This window comes from Selaginella moellendorffii, unplaced genomic scaffold (assembly GCF_000143415.4).
Source record: "Selaginella moellendorffii unplaced genomic scaffold, v1.0 SELMOscaffold_134, whole genome shotgun sequence".
NCBI classification, from domain to species: Eukaryota; Viridiplantae; Streptophyta; class Lycopodiopsida; order Selaginellales; family Selaginellaceae; genus Selaginella; species Selaginella moellendorffii.
The window spans coordinates 18,695-26,294 of NW_003314395.1; the positions used below are offsets into that span (position 1 = coordinate 18,695).

At 41.6% G+C, this 7,600-nt stretch overlaps 1 long non-coding RNA gene across 1 annotated transcript; it reads left to right on the plus strand.

Moving 5' to 3' along the window:
* Window positions 1–3,658: 3,658 nt before the first annotated feature.
* Window positions 3,659–4,015, plus strand: LOC112343124. Its single transcript, XR_002991178.1, has 2 exons — window positions 3,659–3,699; window positions 3,747–4,015. It is a non-coding gene; the product is annotated as an uncharacterized LOC112343124 (long non-coding RNA).
* Window positions 4,016–7,600: the final 3,585 nt, after the last annotated feature.

Genomic DNA, 7,600 nt, shown 5'->3' on the forward strand with positions numbered 1-7,600 from the left:
TTCTCCTGACCTTGTTCAGGACTTCCACCACCGCTATCCTTCTCGTCCCAGTCCTCATTTTTTTTCTCCCTCTCCCATCCCTCGCCGCTCATCTCATCCTCCTCTTCGTTCTCGTTCACATCCTCGTTCCACTCGTTCTTGAGGAGGGGGTGCTGTCAGGAATCCCCCAATTCTTGCCACATTCCTGACTCTCGCCGGATTCCTGACCTGCAGACCACATTCCTGACTCTCGAGACACTTCCCTATTCTTGACTCTCGAGACACTTCCCGATTCCTGAGTCTCGAGCCACATTCCTGATGATGATGTGGCACCTCCTCGACCTCAGCTGTATTTAGGCCGTCCTCGATCCAAGAGTGGTGGAGCTTCATTAACCTATAGTATATATAGGTTAGCCTTGTTCCATTTCTCCACAATCTGAATCAACACCAGTCTAAGGCTTCTTCTTTGTTTTCACTAGCTTTTTCTCTTTGTCTTTAGCATTTTCCAGTCTTGATCTTGTTGGGGGTCTTGACAGTGTTTATAATTTGGGTAATCTTTTTATATATAAGAGATGAGCCTTGATTGATTTTCCTAAGTGTACTAAGTGTGCAATAATTCGAACAGTTAAAATGGTTCATGATAACAACTTTTGAATTTTTAATTCGTGAGTCTTGTTTAAGTTTTATAGGTATGTGTAGCAAAATTAAACTCAAAACAAGTGTACTCTCAAACTATATCTAATTAGTTGTCCATACTAAAGAACTTTAGAATAAAGTTTTGAGACAGCACAATGTTTTAATTGTGATTCTGCCTCTATCAAAGCCTCATAAGATTTGCCTGAATAATTCCTCAATTTGTTCTTCACTAAGGCTAACTTTAGCTTTTCTTAAGCTAGAATTGAAGATAAGAGTTACAGGTGTTTAATTTTCTTATTTGTCTATGCCTAGAAAAATTGTGACACACTGTTGAAAAAATATCTTCTAAAATCTCAAGTGAGAATTTACTCAGAAAAAAAGAATTCTATAGTAGTTAATTATGTTTTCCACATTAAATAAATTCCATTTCTTCTTCTTTTAGATTTTTCTCAAAAAATTACTGTTTAAACAATTTGAATTTGAGCTTCTTAGCAATATATACTAAACTAAACAACTTAGGTAACTTTTCAAAAGAAAATAAAGTTTAGTACAATAGTGTTGACTCAAATTATGTTTTTCCAAGCTTCAATTTGTGCCAATTTCCAATTCGTCCTATACTCTATGGCTTGTGCTATTTGAACACTAAGCCATTACAATCGCAAAAAGAGCTCTTTTATTCATTATTGTTTGGGCTTAAGGCTTTTGCAATCACTAAAAAGATCTACTTGTGATTTTTAGTGCTAAACACATTTGGAATTCATAAAAAAATTTCTCCCGATTGTTTTTTAAGCCAAAGAGTGACAATTTATCCCACTGTGATCACCAAAAGTAATAAAGCTGTTTTTTTCCTATACTTGTGTTCTTGCCCTTGCCTGCAAAAATAGTGGCAAACAAGCAAAGACAAAAATGTAGAAAAAAAAAAGAATGAGAAGAGAATAGAAAAGAATTTAATTTTGAACCTTAAAAGCGTGAATAAAGATAAGCATATATCACTCTCTCAACTCTACTTTATATAAACAGTTATAGGCGGGAGAAAAAACAATCAATTCAATGCAAATGCATATAATAAATGAGTGGGGCTAATTTTCCAACATGTTTAAGTATTATTTATATACTATATGATTTTATAACCATTCCTAATTGTTTCATGCTTATCTATAAAGAGTGTTGCCTAAGTTAGGTCTTTTTTCTTTGGATGCATAAAATTAAGCATAACTTCATTTTACTTAAGATTCCTTCTTTTGCTCTACCTAGGAAAATACATAAGATGAAACATTTACCTCTTCATTAGTGAAACTTAACCAAGAGAAGATACCCAATTTGAAGCAATTAGTAGTATTTAAACTCAAAAAGGCTTAGCACTAAATATCCTAAGATCCTAAATCTCTTTATATTTAAACCTTAATGAATCATTTCTCAAACTATTCTCTTTAATTACTTACAACTAACTTTTTTATCCTTTATATATAAATTAAAAAAATGAGATAACATTTCAATAGACTTTATCACTAATTTGCACAAAATATTTTAAGGAAATAATGTTATCTAGATTGTTATAGATTAGTTAACAAGGAGCTTCTCAATGAAGATGACAATTTAAACTTTTAAACTGATTATGGTGACACTGGGAGTGATTGGGATCTGCAAATAGAAAGTTCACTGTAAACCTATTCCACAAAGACCTTGGCAAATATATAACATTATGATTTTCTTAGGGCTTGCAGCGAATGCATTATACAACATGCTTGGCAGCAGTCATGCCATTCCCATCACAATCTCTTTCAGCCCTGAATTTGAACATTCCATGCTTGATCTGGGAGAGGGACATATGTGATATTTTGGGATGAAATCATTGCAATGATCTGATATTCTCTCACAGTAGAATTAGTGCTCAATATGGATAATCACCCACCATAACTGGCAACATTTTCCAAAGAACATGAGAAAAGTTTAGAAATTGAAAGCTTCTTCATATATAGCATACCTTTTCGATGGATCTTAGTTGTTCTTATCCATTGTTCATGAATGGTCCTAGTACCCCTTGCTTGATAACTCTTTGTAGCTTGCGAATGGCATGAACACACAGTTCAATTATGATTCAAGGGTCTTCTAACCATCTCAGGCTAAACGACGCTTGAGGGTTTTAGAGCACGATAGCTCGACCTGGATCATCCGAGCGCTGCTGCTCGCCTCGCTTCCTAATGACGCTTCAGGTCGGTTTGTTCGTGAGTTTAACGCTCTTGCTCAAAACTTTTGTTCTGGGTTTTCTGTCAAGACCTTGTTTGATCTCGGCAAGCACTCGGTAAATGCCTTTGGCTTGTTTCCAGACCCGCAGAACAAGTTTGTGTTGGCGCTCGATTCTAGTGGCAATCGTATATGGAAGCTGAGACTGCCACTCTCGCAGAGTAAGCACTAGAGGCTTTCTTATGCTTCGTTTTGTGGTGCCAAAGCTTAAGTATTTTTTTCCTCTAGATAGCAGCTTGGAAGCTTTTGCCGGTTCACACGTGGGGGAGTCCGGCTATGTCGACGGCCCCGCGGCAAAGTCACGTTTTAATCGCCCACAAAGCCTTGCTATTTGCGACAATGGCGCGGTCTTTGTGGATACGACGAACTTGGCTATACGCAAAATCAGCAAGAATGGCGAAGGTAGTTTCGTTTTCTCTTTTAAAAATCTCTAGAACATTTTTTCTGTTTCCAACAGTGACCACCATTGCCGGAGGTAGCTCTCGAAGGCCAGGCATTGCCGACAGCCCGGAGACACAGCTCGTTTCTCAAGTGACTTTAGCATGGCGTGTTCTTGTGGCTCCTTACTCATAGCCGATCACGGAACCGGCTGATTCGCAAGATACAAATCGATGATCCAAAGTCGTGTGATTCAAGTGATTCAGCCGTTTCAGGTGCCTTCTCATCCTTTACCTGAATTTTTTTTCTTTCGATTGGATTTAAAACTCCTGCTTTTTGTTGATTTCATGATCAGGATCACAAAAATGGGCTTTAATTCCCGTAGTGCTGCTTGGCGTCTGTCTGGGGATGCCTCTGGGAGCTTTTATAATTTGGAAGATACTTGATCAGCAACTCCGGCAAGTAAGTTTCACGAGCAAAGCTGGTGACTCTTATGAAAATATTTCTAGGGAGGCGATCAGCTGGGGAACACTGAAAGATTGCTGGCAGACGTTCCGGAGGACGATGATCTGCAAGTTCGGCAGCAGAAGCGAACTTGCTAGTGCCGTCTTTAGTCTTTTCCTGCTTGTATGTCATCAGGCAAAGCTCCTCGCGTCTGTCTTCTTTGGTGTTGCACACGAAGTAAAAACGAAGCCAACTGCGCCTGTCAAACAAGATCAAGACCTCCACTCTCTCCTTGGAAACACGAAAGATGAGCCTCCAGACCTCATTGATTTCATGGAACTCTCCGAACTTGGAATCTTCTGTTGCTCCTTCTCGCCCTTCTTCCTTTTCCGGATTCGAGGAATGAGCTCGAGTGTTTGGAGAAGTTCCAGCAGGAATTCAAGGACAAGCTCAAGCACAGCTAAGAATGTGCTCACACAAACTTTGTTTTTCCACTCTTCTTGAATAGTCCATTGTTTTACAAATAAGTTGACGCTCATGTTCCGGCCGGCCGAGGAGATGGACGTGCTCGAGTTCTCTGAGGCGGAGAGCAATCTCAACGATCTGGTGACCGAGTACCAGCAGTACCGGGACGCTTCCATGACGACGATGACTTTGGGGAGGATCCAAATCCACAGCGTAAAAAACCATTCTCTTTTTTCACAAAGGCAAAAGTATTACTATTTTTTTCCAAGTCAAGGGTTAGGTTATATTTTCTCACTTGGATTTTTCTATTCGAGATGCGCGCGGTTTCGTCAGGTATGGATGCTTCTCTCCATCAAGAAGCTATGGTCTCTCGCGATCATGAGCCTCCAACGCTTGGCCGCCGAGCTCAAGCGCCCTGGCATGGCGGCCATCACCGAGCTTCACACCCGCGAGCACCAGCTCCAGCTCCAGCGCATCGAGCAGCGCATGGACACCACCGTCCTCGAGCATCTCATGGAGGCCACGAGCCAGCGCCAGCTTTAGCTCCAGTTCTTCAAGGTGGCGCTCCAGTTCCAGCTCCGGCTCCAGCTCCAGCTGCTTTCGTTCATGCTCGCGGCCACCACCCTGGTGATCGAGCTCCAGCGCCTGCTCTCCTTGATCATGCTCGCCACCACGATCCAGCTCCAGCAGCAGCGGTGTACCATCATCATCACGGTGATGGAGCTCCTCTGGTTGTTCACCACCATCACCATGGTCACCATCACGGAGGCCACCACCATCACCATGGTCACCATCATGGAGGCCGCCACCACCACCACCACCACCACCGTCGCGACGGTCACAACGCAGCGATGGCCACACCGACACCCGCGGCAGTGGTTACAGTGGCTCGGAGGACGCCCTGGTCGCTGCTCCAGCTTCTTCTCTGGGTTTTGGTTGCGATCTTGGTGCTGCTTGCGTGCTTTTTGCTAGTGCGATGGATGTTATCTCGAAGGAAACAGCGCAGGAATGCGATCTTTCAGGACCCTCGGTGGCGGATCGAAGTGACGAATCCTTTGGCAGCTGTGGTGGACGATTCTCTGACTGAGAAGAAAGAGCCCGAGTGGAGGATTAAAGTGCTAAACGCACAGGAGGAAGACGATTCTCTGACTATGAGCTTGTGAAAGTACGGTGCTACCAGCATAGCGAGTGCTCGAGAGGTTTAAACGGCGGGATTAGTGTGGTCTAGAATGCACTCTGGCTTCGCTCTAAAAGGCACCAACGGACGATGCCTTGCTCTCATGAAGTACCGAGGCTGTGATCTGGACGCTCAAACGGTTGATACTGCATTGGAAGACCTGTTCCAGTGTTTGGAGTGAAGAAGACACAGAGAGCTTCGTCGATCCGCAAAGGTTATATTCGTCGCGACAATCTCTATGCAAGGTGTCGAAGCTTTTAAACGAATACCCCGGAAGCAACATCGTGGACTATCTTGATTGCCGGCTATGCTCAGCACAACGAACCGGACGAGCTGTTTCAACGGATGCTGATAAACTTTCGTGGCAGAACTGAAGGCTTGGGCAGCTCTGGCAATTGGGAAGGTAATTCACTTGACTATCTCCAGATATAGAGACGAAGTCATTGCGTCCGTGGCCAACTCAAAGCGAGAGTATCACTGGTGCTGAGCATGTAGTACTGCGAAGGACTGCCAAGTTATGGTCACCTGCGGCTTTGTTCTGGAAGTCTTAAAACCGGACGGATTGCTTTCACTTCATCCTCACTGAGTGTAGCGATGCTGGCTTGGTCGACACAGCAACCCAGGCAATGAGCTGATCGTAGGTAACTCCAGATCTGGAGCACTTTCACTGTATGGTGGTGAGGCTGTCGAGATGGCGAAAACGATATGCTTTATCGACTTTTATTTATTGATAAAGAAGAATATGTGGAATGTTTAAGTAGTTGATTTCATTAGCTAATAATTTATTATTTTAGGCAAAAAAAAAATTAATGGAGAGGCTATAACTTAAATAGTATGGAAAGGTGGTTTTAAAGAATTATAAGGAATAACTTTTTTTCTCTTTGTTTCTCTTTTCTGTTGACATTTTTGGTTCTGAAACACAAAGTTATCTGAGTGTGTGGTCTAACGTGGATAGCAAGCTCAGCAACTTTACAATAGACTAGGCATGTCAAAGAGAGAGTTAGCATTTGCTAGTTTTTAACCTTGAGTTAGCTTTGGAGGAACATCATGTAGTTAAAGAGCTCTTTATTCTAACTAATAAAAGATGACAAAATCAACTATAAATCCACTTAATCTCCTTCAAAAATTATTCTTCCTTTTTAATAAATAAAAGTAGAAATAAAATTTAATGCATAAAATAATCAGCATAACCCAAGATTTTCACATCCTCTAGAAAGTTCAAAATTCAGTTTTGTGTCAATACTTTCTTGGTTCCCAAAACCAATCCATTATTGAGTAATGCCAAGAAAAATCCTTACAACCATTTCTGAGAATATACTCACAACAGTCTTTTGTTCCACCAGCTTTTGAGGACTTGCAGTGATGAGGATCATACTTCTTTAGGAATTCATCCAAGTCTGGAACATCATCTCCCCCAATATTTTGCCCCAAACTCATAATAATTTTACTTTTTATATGCTAGAAGTTTAATTGGAAAAGAGAGAAAAATTAATAGAAAGGCTATAATTAAAATAGTATGGCATAGTGAAGATGGGATACCAAAATGGTTATAAAAATTATAAGAAATAAAGGAGTGTTGCTTTGGCATTTCGCTCTGTTTCAAGCCAAACATGATCACTTGGGAAGTGGAAGAATGTTATAGCCAGACAAGAAGCAAGCTGCAGCCTATGTGCATATGGAGGCAAAGTTCAGAAGAAGCTCAAACATTGACAAACATGGCATCATTCATAAGTTCTTACATATGGGACAAAACTCATGCATATAGGGACAAGATGGCTTCTCAAGGCTGCTTTCAAGGATTAGGGGTACGTTTCAGAAGTAGGAGCCATTGCATGGGACATTCACAATGAAGAAAAAGAGGAGTCGTTTTGTGGGTACAGCAGGAGGCTGGCTATCATCGTGAATTCAGGAGCAATGATTTGTCATGTAGATCTGCAATATTTCATCTCCACTCATAGCTGCAAAGGTTGCTTGGCACTTGATCTCTTTTTCCAGCATGTAGTAGCAAGGCTGTCAACTTGAGAAGCGTGCCAGCTGATTCCAGGATGGAAACTGGATTTTTGATGAGCAAAAGAGGTAATCTTAGTTCTGGACTGCAACAGTGTATTAACTTTAAAAAGTTTTATACGCAGGCAATAGATTCCACATCCTAAACAGCCTCTTGGACTCTACTCCCAAGTGTGGCATGCTCAGCAAGTTTTCACAGTACTTGGGAGCAGCTGAAGGAAATGACGAAGCCAAAAAAGGAATGGCTCTTCATTCAGCAGCTTGCAAGGC